At 35.9% G+C, this 15,000-nt stretch overlaps 2 protein-coding genes across 3 annotated transcripts in view; both read left to right on the top strand.

The window, feature by feature from the left end:
* Positions 1–164, top strand: part of LOC144980148 (uncharacterized) — a 45,650-nt gene extending 45,486 nt beyond the window's left edge. For both annotated transcript variants that reach the window (XR_013646829.1, XM_078927710.1), the window contains one exon: positions 1–164. This exon is cut by the window's left edge. The gene's annotated coding sequence lies outside the window, so the exon portion shown is untranslated.
* Positions 1–15,000, top strand: part of LOC144980147 (pre-mRNA-splicing factor SYF1-like) — a 130,982-nt gene that overhangs the window by 54,355 nt on the left and 61,627 nt on the right. The gene's annotated exons all lie outside the window — the stretch shown is intronic.

A 15,000-nucleotide genomic window follows, 5' to 3' on the forward strand; every position in this document is an offset into this window, starting at 1 on the left:
CATATATATTCCTACTTTTTGGACTATTTTAGCAAAAACTCTTCTCAGCCAAAGAATCAAGTTGCAAAATCTTGGTCAGAATTCTCAAAGTTTAAAGTCTACTTAAGTCATAATTTTGTTTTAATTGATGAAAATGATACATTAAAGAAACTAACTCCTTTAAATTTGTGTGTGTGTGTCGTTCGATACATTTGCCGTTCTTTTGTTTTCTATGCAAAATTTAACAAAGTCCACTAAGGTGGCAAATACTAGAGTTGTCTTCTAACAGGGAGACCAGTCATTTGTATTCATCCAGAGCGACGTAGGCTTGTTTCCAGGTCTGATAACCCAAATAGTTATGGGCTCGTTGTTGTAATGGAAATACTCTCAACCCAATGCAAAATATTGCCCATTACAATAATCTTAAAACGATCCCATAACTGCGTTCGGTTATCAGACCTGTAAATAGGTGTACGTACAACCAGTAACATTACATTGGAAAAGATGCTAGTCTTTCTGCCAGATCTAACAGACCAGCTATCCAATGATATCGCCTAAGAGTTTGATTGCTGACTCTTTGGATTATTTTTATAGGAGTAAAAACTCATATATAAATAATCAGAAAGGGAGCACCTTCAACAACAAGACTCAAATCGAGAAGACCTTTCTACCTAACAAAAATGGTAGACTTAAGCGTGGAGGAGAACTGGAGGGAAGTGTGGAACAGGAAAACACCAAGAGGAGAAAACATCATAAAACATCCCACGAAAAGAATGCATTCACAACGCCAGGACATACTGGGTTTCCTCAAATCGCCTATTAACAGGACATGGCAGAACTGCATCAGATATGTGCAGATGGAAACTTGGGAATAGTGATGCTTGCCGGAAATGTCTGGCAGCTCCAGAGACCAGCGATCACATTGTCTTCCGCTGTCCAGTAACAAAACTTGAAGGTGGCTTCAACAGTTCTTAGGGCTGCGGAAGACTTTCAAAGCTGGGTTGACGAAATGAATTTGGAGGTGTAGCCATACGCTACTACTACTACTACTACTACTACTACTACTACTACTACTACTACTATTACTACTACTACTACTACTACTACTACTTCTACTACTACTACTACTACTACTACTATTACTACTACTAACCTTTGGATCTAATTACGCATCTTTCTAATCCGGAACGTTACATCCGGATGTTTCCATTATCCGGACAGTTTGCCTGAGGACGTATTTCTTTCTTCTTTAGGGACTAATTGCACTATCCAAATGTCTCTGTAATCTAGGAACGGAGGTGTTCGGATTGAAGAGACGATATTTTATCTGGCAAAATGTACATCTCCGATATTGTTTTTGTTTTTATGCTCTTTTGTAAAATACAAATTTGGGCGAGTTTATTTTATTGAGAAGAATTTATAGTTTTTAAAAGTGACAGTACTGACAATCCACCACAATGCCAATGTTATGTGTTAAGGGGGAGGAGGGGAGCTAAAGCGCCTATATCTCAAACTGACATGACTGTTGTTTTTATGCCGTACTCACCCTTCAATGTCGATTAATAAAAACGCCCCCCCCCCCCCCCCGAATCTTGTCAAATAATTCGCAAACAGGAACGTCAAAAGAAGTCCTCAAGGAATTTCCAGGTTTGACAGTCTTTTTTTTTGTCAGGATGACAGTCGCTTTAATCGGTCGATATTTTGAGGATGAGTTTCCTGGTCAAAATTTTAAATCGTGATTTTTTCAGAGTAAGGTAGTTTTGAATTTTAGGAAATTCTAGAAACTGGATAGGAAATAAACCATTTTGCATCAATGACATACAATTCTGTATATTAAAAAAAAACACAAGAAACTAAATACTTTGACCAAACAAAAAGGGCATAACAGCATATTAGTTAGAACCATGACTGAAGGAAAAGTAGACGGCAACAATCAGCCCAGGTGGCCGTCCGTCCCCTGATCAAGATCATGGTTAGACGACTTTAAGAGTTGGACTGGGATGACAAATGAAAATACAACACTGGTACGAGACAGGGAAGAATGGCGAGCCATTTCTAGTCGACCCCTTATGAGATGCCACAGGAAGTATATAATAAATAAAAATGCTCCAAAACAGAACAAAATACCCAACACGGAACAACATTAAACAATAAAGACATAAATACACTACTAAATCACAGATTAATGACAGAGAAATGGTGTGCGTCCTCTCTGTTGTATAAAATAAATATTTGCGTTCCAAGATTTGTCAACAACTGAGAGGACCTACTAAATTTCTCTATCGTCAATCTGGAATTTAGTAATGTATTTATGTCGTTATTGTTTTGTTTTTTGGGGAGTTTTTTTTTTTTTTGTTGGCTGTAGAAGGGTTTTGAGCCCGAAATGTTCCGTGTTGGGTATTTTGTTCTTTTTTTTAACCTGTTATATTCATTTCTGTTTATTACTTATTACAGTCCACAGCTTCTAGCAGCCTAGTATCACTTTGAGGAAGTAAAATAAAAGGACAGCTCTGTCAGTCAGGCAAAATAGTCCGGCGAGATTTTAGGGAAAGAGACAACCGGCACTTACAAACAGACAGTGTCTATAGATGCATAGAATTTATATGTTTTTTGCCTTTATTCCCTATCCATAAGTATTAAATGGGTAAGATGTATTTCGTGTATAGATAGAACGAAGTTGACGTCACTCGGGTCTTTGTTTTGTTTTGTTTGTTTTTTTTGCCATCCGCGCTTATGAGTAATTCTCACTAAACTATAAGCATTCAACGTTACACATCGTTTTGTGTATTGGTCCCTTATACTTCCGGATGGCAATGTTGTGAACTTCTTAGCCAAGCGCATATTATCTATAAGTAATGATACCCTAATTCAAATAACTTTCGCCATTTGGAATAATCTAAATTTAGAGACGAAATATTCTATTGTGCGGCTATGTGGTCTTGTCGGATTGGAAGGTCTTGGGTTCGAACCTCGCTCGGCGCATATTTGAGCCCTTGGAAAAGGCTCTTTACTCACAATCTCTCACCGTACTCAGGCGTAAAATCAGTACCTGGCCGTTAACAGCGTTATTTCTGTCTGAAAAAAATGTAATATTGCCTAACGGGCGTCATGTCCCGTTCTAAATGTTACGTGTTGATGTAGGTCAGGGACCCTTTATAAAGCGCTTTGAGCACGTTTCGTGGTTATTACGCTATATAAAAGTTCAAGATATTTTTAGTTTTAAAAAAATAAATTCGATTGATGTTTTTAAGGGTGCCATCGATAAAGAAACTTACCAACATACTGTTTGATTTCGATGATTTATGTACAATGACATTGGATATCATTTGCATTTTGTGTATTAATTGCTTGAAACTCTCGAATGTTGATAGGAAAAAAAATACAACGAATCTTGAATATGTGTTAGATATTTATAGTCCTATTTTTAATAAGTGGCGCGTGTTTTTCTTCTTTTTCTCAGCTGTCCCTCAAAGCGCAGCTGGAAAAGTTTGTATGAACCTCTGAATCAATTTGTCGTAATCAAAAAAATATTTATTCATTAATTGTAAAACTATAAGAAAGAATTTCGCTTATAACAGCTATATTAAAATCGATAACTGGTAAGGATCGAACCTCATAGATGATTTACTGTATCAAAATTATGACTTTTCCGTTTATCCATTTTGAAGGAATTCGTAAAAATGGAAAGGTCGGTTAATTGAAACTTAAACGATATACATACAGTATCTGATTATACAGGAACGAATGGCAATCCTTAACTATCAGAAATCTACATTTTATAACTATCAATACATATCACTGATAAAAACAAATGAAAGTGAACATAACGCACTTTCAACATTATTTTTATTGCGAAATTTATAGAAATAGCTTGTGTTTAATCCAAAGAGGATTACATAGATTTAATGTAAACTGATCAAAAATAGAAATTCATCAATTTATGATACATTGTTTCCACAAATATGTACATGTGTTCAACAATAACAACAAATACAACAACACCAACAACAACGACAAAGACATACTGGACACAACAATCAACACATTATAATCACAAGGATGAGGAAAAGGAGAAATGAAACGACTATGGAAAGATTTCGTTGTATCACTCTATCCAATGAAATGTAATTTTCCTCCTGTTTGCGAAGGTTAGAGCATACCTTTTCTCAGTCTTCCCTTGTTATATAATTGATTGCCTCGTCGGTGAGAGTAAATTTGGTGTTCCACCTCTCATCTTTCCCTTTACTTGGAAATGAGCTCGATTGGATTGCGCTCACAATGATATGGGGGAAGTAGCGCAACATCGTTTCAAAACTCATTGACTTAGACAGTCTGCTTTGAAAAGTGTTCCTGGTTTGTTTCTGTTCACAAGGAGTATAGTCGGGCCTATGATAAATAGTCAGAACATGTCGTGCTGTCTGATTGGAGCCAACAAACCATATCAGTTTTTATAGTTGCCGAAGTTGAGCATTGAGGTGATCATGGGCCACCGAATTGTAGCGTTGTCCAATGCAATACGGCTGGGTACTTCGAAGAAAGGCAGCAAACGGTTCTATAGCCAGTCTTCAAACACCTCTGCATCGACCCCAGAATCATAGTCTCTACCTTCCAGATGATGCAGAAAATAAAATAAATGGTATGGCATTATTCTAAATACCCAGTATCTTCACCACCTGCAAGAACTCATGAGTCTTTTTCTACCCGAATTATCAGACGCCCATTCCTTTGTCAGAATTATGTTTACATGCAACCAGTTCCATCCATCTTTGGATTATATCCGTATCAAAGTTGTCTTGGATCCTTTTCCTCTCACGTCGTTCAACACTGGTGATCTCTCCGTCGTATTTCGATAATAATCTTCTCTGGGTTGTTTGAGTAATTCCACTTCCATAGCGGTCCTCTTTAATGGCGTATCGATAGATACAAGTAGATTTCTTTTCGCAGCTTTACGAGAGTGTCGTATCGTATCGTATAGTTTAAAAGCGTATTTAAGGGTCCACTTAAGTGCAATTTTGTAAACAAAGGTCTAGAAGCACATGGCAAAACACATGTTCCTGTCTTTGACAGCTCACCTTCCAATGTAAATTATAGGAAAAAAATAAACTAAATTTGGCTCTTAGGTGGCAAAAAGAAACACATATTCATAAATACTCGATCACGCGTCAAATAATGTCTAAATATTTATTTTTTTATGATGGTAAAATTGATCAAAATTACTGTCGATCTATTTTTAGATTATTTCTCCAAAATTAATGCGCTTGTGGGAACAAAACACGAACTATTTGAAACCTGGTTTTCGGCATGATTTAGCCATATACAAAGAATTTAACGAAATAATTTTATTTGTATGTTTTTGTTTTTAACTGAATGTGTATTATCTACAATAATTTGAACGACAAAAACGGAGACCTGTTTTGTGCGCAACGTTGTCCGGCTGCTTAAGTTCCTAATCACCAGCAAAGAATGGCAGTCCAACTGATGCAAAGGTAAGATTCCAATTTCAGCGTTTGAGTTAGTAATTTGTATCGATTGATTTTGAGAGCAGGAAAAGATTTAGTTCAATGTTCATCCACAATAGCTTTCGGGAATTTAACTTTGAATGTCTCACTGGCATAATTTTAGAATGCGTTGTTGATTTGTCTTCATTTAGGCTTAACAATTCACTTCGCAATTTGACTGTCAGAGTCAGTCATTACAGTACAGCTTTACTCGCCGATTCTTACTTACAGAGTTTACGTTTCCTTCACTAATGTCTGCTTCATTCTCATTCAGTGATTGATTCGAGTACTGTGTGAGAGAACACACTTTTCATAATCTATGATATTTTATGGGTAACGTTTACAGTCTAGAGCGTGTGTCAATCATAACTTGACCAAAAAACAAAACAGAAATGAACCAAAAAAAACAAACAAACAAAACAAAAAGAAGTGGTTATTCAGAGTCGACTCTGGATAAGTGTAGGCAGTTATTCAGGGTCGGCTCTGGATAACTGTAGATGGTTATTCAGAGTCGACCCTGGATAACCATGTGTTAACCATATTTAGAGCCGAGTAGCCTATCGAATTATCGAGTTGAGTTTTTGCGAGATGAGTTTGTTTCAATTTGATACCAGTTTACTACGGTTATTTGTGGACTTTGGCAATTTTAATGCCAAATTCTTAAAACTTGGCGATCTTTCAACTTCAGTGGCTTATAAATAAGAATCTTTAATCAATTGCAAATCATTTTCCATCAACAAAGCAAATTTAAATTAGCTTATAAACAATCATTTCTTAAATCGATCAGCTTAACTTATTATCTCTCTATTACCAAATGATATCTATAAACATAATATGAAGATAGAAGGGTGGCTAGAGAGAGAGAGAGAGAGAGAGAGAGAAGAGAGAGAGAGAGAGAGAGAGAGAGAGAATTAATGAATTGATTTTTATTTTTTTTAAAAATTGTTTTATAATTAGACACAAGTTGTAATGAATTCTATAAACAAATTCAGACAATCAAACAAAAACAAAACAAAACTTTAAAAGGAAGTAAAAAAAAAAGACACGCTTATAAACCTTATAAAATCGTCAAATGAATGTATTATCATGTTACAGCTAAAAAAGCACACAAATATTTACAACCATTTGCTCCATCCCCTTCCTTTCGATCATCTTCTCATTCATGGCCACCATGTTCTTATGCTGCCTTTGACATTTGGCGCCAGCGTGTCTAGACTAACGTCATAAATTAAGGAGTGTCACCAAAATTCATGCAACTGAGCAGAGGTGGCAAAAGAAACACATATATAAATATCGATCAGCGTCAAATAATGTCTAAATATTTATTTTTTATGATGGTAAAATGATCAAAAATACGTCGATCTATTTTAGATTATATCTCCAAAATTAATGCGCTTGTGGGAAAATCGAACTATTGAAACCTGGTTTTCGGCATGATAGCCATATAAAAGATTTAACGAATAATTTATTGTATTTTTTGTTTTTACTGATGTGTATTAATCTCACAATTTGAACGACAGAAAGGAGACTTTTGTGCAACTTTGTCGGCCGCTAAGTTCCTAATCACCATGCAAAGAATGGCAGTCCAACTGATGCAAAGAGTACAGAATTACCAATAGCGTTGAGTTATAATTTATCGATTGATTTTGAGCAGAAGATTGTATGTTAATCACATAGCTTCGGGAATAACTTTGAATGTCTCACGGCATAATTAGAATGCGTTGTTGATTTGTACTTCATTAGGCTTACATTCACTCGCAATTTGACTGTCAAGCAGTATTACAGTACGCTTTACTCGCCGATTCTCAATTACGTAGTTTACGTTTCTTCATATGTACTGCTTCATCATCAGTGATTGATTCGAGTAGTGTGAGAGACACACTTTTCATAATCTATGATATTAGGTAAGTTTACAGTCAGACGTGTGTCAATCATAACTTGACCAAAAAACAAAACAGAAAGGAACCAAAAAAAACAAACAAACAAAACAAAAAGCAGACACCCCCCTCCCCCTCCTCAGTTTTTGGAATCTCAACAAAAGTTGTTTTTTTTTAAATCCTCATCTTAGATTTCGAAACAATCTTTAGGTCTTCATTATCTCATTATCTGCTCATGACTGGAAAAGGGACAAGGCAAAGATGCCACCGATTTTCAATATCTTGTGTTGTTTGAGGGATTTAAGTTGGTAGCCACTTTTGCCACATAAGACTTTTTGTTGTTGTTTTTGCTCAGATCCATTCGATGGGAAAAGGAAAGGCAGAGAGGGCGGAAAGGGTGAAAAAATGAGAATGCCTGGGGAAGGGGGAGGGTAGGGAAACAAAAAAAAAGAAAAGAAAATATCCCATTCAACCCCTTATCGCATCTTTGATATTTAGCAGGTGTCAAACTACATGTATGACGTTTTGGATCTTCCAAGCCGTTTCGCCTTATTTGGTCGTTAGCTGTGTGAAAGAAAATATATATTATTTTATTGTAAAATGCAGGGAGTACAGTCTGATCTTTTCTTCATGCCTTATAAGTCATTAAATTTTTATCCTGGGTTCCTCACTAATTAAATTTAAATGTTTAAAAAATGGTGTGTCAATTTAATGAGGGGTTTGAGACAAAATTTTATTTTGGCAACGAGTTTCCCTTGGCTCAAGAAAAATGAAACGTTTTAAAAAAGTTAAAGTTTTATACACATCCCTGTTAGTTCAATCAATTTTGGGGGTAATGATAAAGAGAGGAATGGTCCTACAACTCTTTACTGATTTACCTTGGAGTAAAATGAAAACTAAACCTCTCTGATTACTTTAGATTACCTACTTTAATTTCATACTTTTTTTATGAAGAAGAAGCTTTTAGGATTTTATAATTCATATGAAACACCATGATATGTGAAATTATGTCCTCTCTAAATTTTGCCTTAGGAATGATAAGCCAACAATTTGAAAAGCTCTCTCTATTGATCGAATTATCAAAAAAATTATTTGTGATCAGATATTTTATTTGACTTTAACGTGAAATCTAGAGGCATTAAAAATATTCAATGTTTATTAGACTCTTCTAATGTGATCAGAAAGTTAAATACAGGAAAACTTGATCAAATGTATTCACCAGAATGTAAATAAAAGCCCATTTTAAACTAATCGATATTAGTTATGTAATCTTGCCTTCATGAAACCTCTGATAAAATTAGACCTGATGTCAATTTATGAGGGTTTGAACAAAATGTTATTTGGTCAGAGGTTTACCTGGGGGAGGGGGGGGGGTGTTGTTCCAACGGTTTCCTTGCTCAGAAATGAACATTTTTAAAAAGTTAAAGTTTTATCACATCTGTTATTAATAATGTTTGGGTAATGATCAAAGGAGATGGTCCTACAACTCTTTACTGATTTACCTGAGTAAACATGAAACAAACTCTCTGATTCTTAGATTACCTACTTTATTCATACTTTTTTATGAAGAAGAAGCTTAGGATTTATAATTCATATGAACACATGTATGTGAAATAGTCCTCTAATTTTGCCTTTTAGAGTCATAAGGCTCATGGAACTGGAGTTTTTCCTGTAACACGAAGCAACATACTGTAACAAGTGCTTGCTGAACTCTGAATAAGTTGCGCATTTACATTTTACAGAGAGCTAGATCCAGTTATTCATTCAAACATTGCTATCTTAATTTCGAATTGTCATTTGATAAATATAAAGTTAAATAAATCCAATGAGATAATTGATAAAATAAGGTAATTATAACTTTCATTCATTGTTTGGTCCATAAGAATTTTACTTTAAGATTTTGTGTGAGATGATATTGCTTTTTATGGGACCATGAGAATATGCTTTAGGATGTCATGCTTATTTAAAAAAATAATTTTCAGATCTAAATAATATTACGAGAATGAGTCTCTGCATTCTTTCAATTGTTCTTGAAGCATTTGCCTGCCTATTCCATGGGAATTAATCCATTTATATTCAGGAAGAAGTATCATTATTATCATCATCATCATCATCATCATCATCATCATCATCATCATCATCATCATCATCATCATCATCATCATTAGATTAAGAGAATAGGACCATATTTTACTTTCATCGTTTCTTAATTTTAAAAGCAGCTTACTGTAGTTTGTAATGATTTTTTAAACCTTTTTTCTAGTGGCAGTGTCTAATACACGTTAAAACCAATGCATATATATCTCTGTGTAATTGTTTGCAGTGGTCTCTCCATTTTATTGGTATTTGCTCCTGTTTCTTTATACAAATGCCCTGTGAGTTTGTTATACACTTGAAAGAAACGTTTACATATGGAAGTCAATAAGAATATGGCAAAAGAAACCTGCTTCTTTGGTTATGAATAGGAATTTAATAAAGAAATAGGCAATGATCTTGTCTATCATTTAACTTTCTAATTATTTTTTAAACTTTAATATATCCTTTTCTATATTTATAATTTAATTTATCAACAAGATAAGAGTAAACTGATGAATCCATTTATGTAGCTGATTTGTAATGGTAGTAAAACTTGAGAGATGGGTCCATGTGATATTGCAGAACATACTTTAAAATTTTAGTATTGCATTGTTTCATTTATCAGCAACATCATATTAAATAATGCAGTGGCTTAATCACAAACTCTCTGCACTTCATATGCAAGACAGTGATGCTTTTGTGCTACATTTCTCGAAATATTCAGAAAGTTTCTGTATTTTCTAAATAAGACCATGGCGCTTTTGTCTTAACTGTTTAGTCGCAAATTCTGCCTTTGTATTCCATTTCTCGAATCAAATTCTTTTCTATTTATTCTATTTATTTGCAAAGTTTCTGCACTTTATAAACACGACCATGATGCTTATGTCTGGACCTGTTAATCGCAAATTCTTCCTTTATTTCTCGATCAGATTATATTAAATTCTATTAAATAATCATTTTAATGGAAAACTTTCTGCACTTGATAATTATAAGCAAGACCATAGTGCTAAAGTCTACACAGGTTAATCGCATGTTCTGCCTAAAAAGTACATTTCTTGAATCAGAACCTTTCTTAACCAAAGCTTTTGCTGAGGCTCTAACGTCACAGATTTTAAAAAATGGAACTACACAGTTTCAGTAATAATAATCAATTTTCCTTTTTTTTCTTTCTCTTTCACAGGATGAGAATACAAGCATACCTTCAAGCCTTCAATGGAGAAACATCATATCTATATATTTTTAATGATTTTCAGAGTGAATAACATGAATATGAATGAAATGCCAATAAAAATGATATAAATTTATAATCTGTTTTTAATTTATTTGGATTTCACAAGTTGTGTTATGGCCCTCAGATACAGCAGGACGGGTGAGACTGAGAACCAGTCCTCACAATAGCACTAGAGATCTTGTATATGCAAGATGTGATTTCCATTGATACATTTTATAGCCTGTCCTGTTTTTATTCATTCTGGTGCACCAGAATGAGTTTCCCGAGTACGACGGTTTTCTTCATATTTCCATTTTTGGTCATGGCTTTTCAGCCGGCATAAATCACACCCAGCTGAACGCTGCTATCGCCGACTGGGAGAGATACACCTGCCTAGACTTCCAGCAGAGATCGAGTGGAAATCGAATCTACTTCAACAACGGAGGCGGGTAAGTTGTAAACGGACAGAGTGAATGAAAAAACAATAAGGCATGTGACCCAAAGAGGAGTCTCTTCTAGAGAGTCTCATAACAACGTTTTTGTTAATCTACTTTAACTACGCCATATTCACACATCTATCTCTTATTCGTCCTTAGTGTTTTGTTGATAAAGGGGCGGGAAACCCGTAACGTCCACAGTATCTGCTTTCGTTTAATAAATTGGAGGTATACTTCAATTCTTATCGTTATTTTTTCCAAAGAAAAAGACATTAGGAGGAACTAAGGTCTAAGATCAAAGTGTCTCGTCAGTCTCCATGATCCTGAACAACGGAGAAGAACAGCTTTCATGCTGATGTTGAGTATACGTAATTGGATTCAATAGTCTGATGTCACGTTGCCCAGCAACGGCGAGCAGCCTGGTTCTAAATAAAGAAAATTGGTAATTTTTATTCTACATGCTGGCTAGAACTTTTCATGTCATGTGATCAGAATGTATAAAAGTCAAAACATGATCATATTTATAATGTTGTTCTCCTCTGGATACATGCTCGTCGGAGAAATATTTCATAAGGCGTCCGCCAGTGTTCCGATAGTTTAGAGCCAGTTACTAAGTTACTATGCGTCATTACAAGGGAAGTGACGTAATCACTGTTGAAGCCAATTTCGCGGCCATTTTGATCTCTTTGGATGTCCAACAATCCTCTTCATGTCTGCGCTGTGGCAAAGCACTTGAAACCGCAAAGCATCTGGTTGAGGTTGTGTTGTGCCGAGGCCACTGGGCTCCTTTGTGACTATACACAAATTATGCGGCAACGAATTCGCTCCTGGATAGATCATCGTAATATTATTGTAATGTGGGATCATTAGAAACTGCTGCTCTTCAAGATGGAAACGGCTAATCTTGCTTTATATTATTTATCTTTAATTCGAGCACTCTTGTGGTTATTTTCTGTACACCCCCATTCTTTATATCCACCACACTACCCAAATATATAAACGACTAGATATCTTGATACCCCCCCCCCCACACACACACATTCCCTTTAATTGGCATACAGGCTGCAGTCAGATATAACTGATGCAGTTAAGATCCCCCTGGTTATTGAGGTTAACACCCACAGCAACAACCCGGGAACGCCTTTGTCTCTTATACAGACAAATAACGATGAAAAATATAATAGGGTCCACAAACAAAACACAGCTTGATAGTGTCAATGATGCTTGAAGTGCAGGAAGCTTGAAAAGAACTTCAATGCTGTCATCAGAGAAGCCGGAATATAAGCAAGTAACAGATAATGATATGGCGGTGACTGTATAAGAAACAGATGATCCGAGAGTAATTAATGTAGCTCGCTTTGTTCGCGCTATCACAATTCTAGTTGATGCGTCGGGTACTTTGATTAAATTGACAAGAAGAACAAAGCTTATTGCAATCATAACAGTCACGAAAACCAGGAGAACAAATCCGACATAATGTAAAGCGAATCTTTTTGGGAACAGTTCTTTGACTGTACAGTGTGTTGAGTTGTACATGGTAAATCCGATAATAAAATCCCCCACACTGACGGACGATGCTATAAAAGACAGTATCCAAATCAGACACGTCGTGGACCAACTGTTCTATTTGTGAAAACACGTTTATATGTGTATGGCTTTTGTAGGGCGATGACTCTCTCGAAGACCATGAGTATCATCGTTCCCAAACAGGCGAAAAATGTCACGTATAACCCAATATATGGAAATAGACACTGCCACATGCTATACGTCAGTTCAAGGTAAACGGAAAGATCACTGTGGAAAGAGAGTAAGCCTAAGATGATGTTAATCGTGGCCATGTTGTACAGACAACCTCGAAATGTACGCGTGGTTTCCGTATACATCCTCGTTGCGATGATGTAGACAATATTGAATAGAACTTCTAGAATTTCCATGATGAGGAAAAGGATATACATTCTGAAAAAAAAATAGAATGAAATAAACTAGAATATACAGAAATCTATTACTGTATTAAATACCGTTATGTCTTATTAGGTTAGACAATATATATATATATATATATATATATATATATATATATATATATATATATGTGTGTGTGTGGGTGTGTGTGTGTGTGTAGAGAGAGAGAGAGAGAGAGAGAGAGAGAGAGTGAGTGAGTGAGAGAGAGAGAGAATAAAAACTTTGCGACGATAGGGGCTCGAACCCACGACCTTACTGTTACGCCAACTCCGCCTGACCGGGTAGAGAAGAGCTCTGAAGTCGAAGCTATCCACCACTCCTCTTTTAGGTCCTAAAAAAGTGGTATCAAGCATCGTGTTTATTTGATTCTATATTGGCGTCTGGCACTTTCATACTCACTTCATTTCATGTTATGATCAACAATACTGCTCGCTCCATTCACTTTTCTGAATTAATAATAATTTGTAGAGTGGGATGAATGGGATTACATTGGGATGGAAATAAATGCGCCTGATTAAGGCAAGCATAGACTTTGATATCCTAACTTTTTCATTGATGTTTATATCAAAGCACAAATTATTTCTATCACCCACTCAATCCTCCCCGGGCCTGCTGGCACTTAGGCGATGCAAGGGACCTCCACCTGGTCCTGTCAGCAGCTATATTTGGCATCTCGAGGGACAGACATTTCTTCTTTAGGTCCCTCTCTACGGTACGTCTCCATGTCTCCTTGGGGCGGCCCTGCTTCCTCTTTCCTTGGGGTGTCCACTATAGAACCTTCCTAATTAGTGATTCATCAGGTCTTCGACAGACATGCCCCAACCATTGCCAACTTCTCCTTTTAACGAGACTCTCTCTTTCTATCGTCACACCAATATGTTAAGTTGGCTTGAGAGTATTTCCATTACAACAATGAGCCCATAACAAAATTGAGTTATAAAACCTGAAAGTAAACGCACGTCGAGTTAGGATATACAAAAACGTTTGTCCATCAATTCGTGCTTTGAATGGGGCATAAACCACTGATTTATATCTAAGAGAGCTGCCATCACTTGAATCAATAGTAGAGGGAATTAGGCTAAAACCGTGCAAATTTGGGTTGAAAGCATGAACATTTGCATACAGGTTACCAAGGCCCATAAAAAACCCATCCGCTATAGAACCACTGTGGCAATCAATCATAACGTTTTGGTTTAAGGCCTTAAATTTTCCCTATTACAGCTACATTAAAGAAGGGAAATAACTGCGTAAATACATATATTTTCTTCATATTCATTTTATTAGGGGACATTGGGCTAAAACGATGCACATTGGGTTTGAAAGCATGAAAATTGGCATACAGGTAGCTAAGACTCATTGAAATGGCACCTTTTATAGACCCACTCTTACAATTTATCATAACAGTGCGTTCTTAGCACTATTATTTTTCCCTATATAGCATTACTTATCCATGGAAAGCAAGAACGAGAAAACAATATACGTTCAATAATGCAAATATATTGTTGACCATTTACAGTAGTTAACAAATGACTTCGGGCGGGAATAGTACAGACACTGAACGTTTCGGGGAAAACCCTTCGTCAGCAAAAGGAACATTGAAAACAAAACAAAGTATTAGGAATTGTAGCGTGTGTATTCCTGGGTGGTTGAAGCATGAGACGTTAGCGTGGTATTATCTAGTTGACATACTAACATGCAAACGCATTCCGTTTTTAGTCATATGTAATATTCTTCCACCCCTCTCTCTCTCTCTCTCTCTCTCTCTCTCTCTCTCTCTCTCTCTCTCTTTACTTTATTTCTTTCTATTAAAGACCCAACAACATTCAATTATGAATTATGAGAATTCCATATGGAATACCCAACTAATGCTACAGTTTTAAAGCACTACATTAACTGCACAATGGTTCACCAGCAAGACATGTAACCTATATCATACAAAGCAAGCCATCAGTACAGAGTAA

This window comes from Berghia stephanieae, chromosome 9 (assembly GCF_034508935.2).
Source record: "Berghia stephanieae isolate SIO BIC M18660-M18661 chromosome 9, UCSD_Bste_1.3, whole genome shotgun sequence".
Classification (NCBI taxonomy): domain Eukaryota; kingdom Metazoa; phylum Mollusca; class Gastropoda; order Nudibranchia; family Aeolidiidae; genus Berghia; species Berghia stephanieae.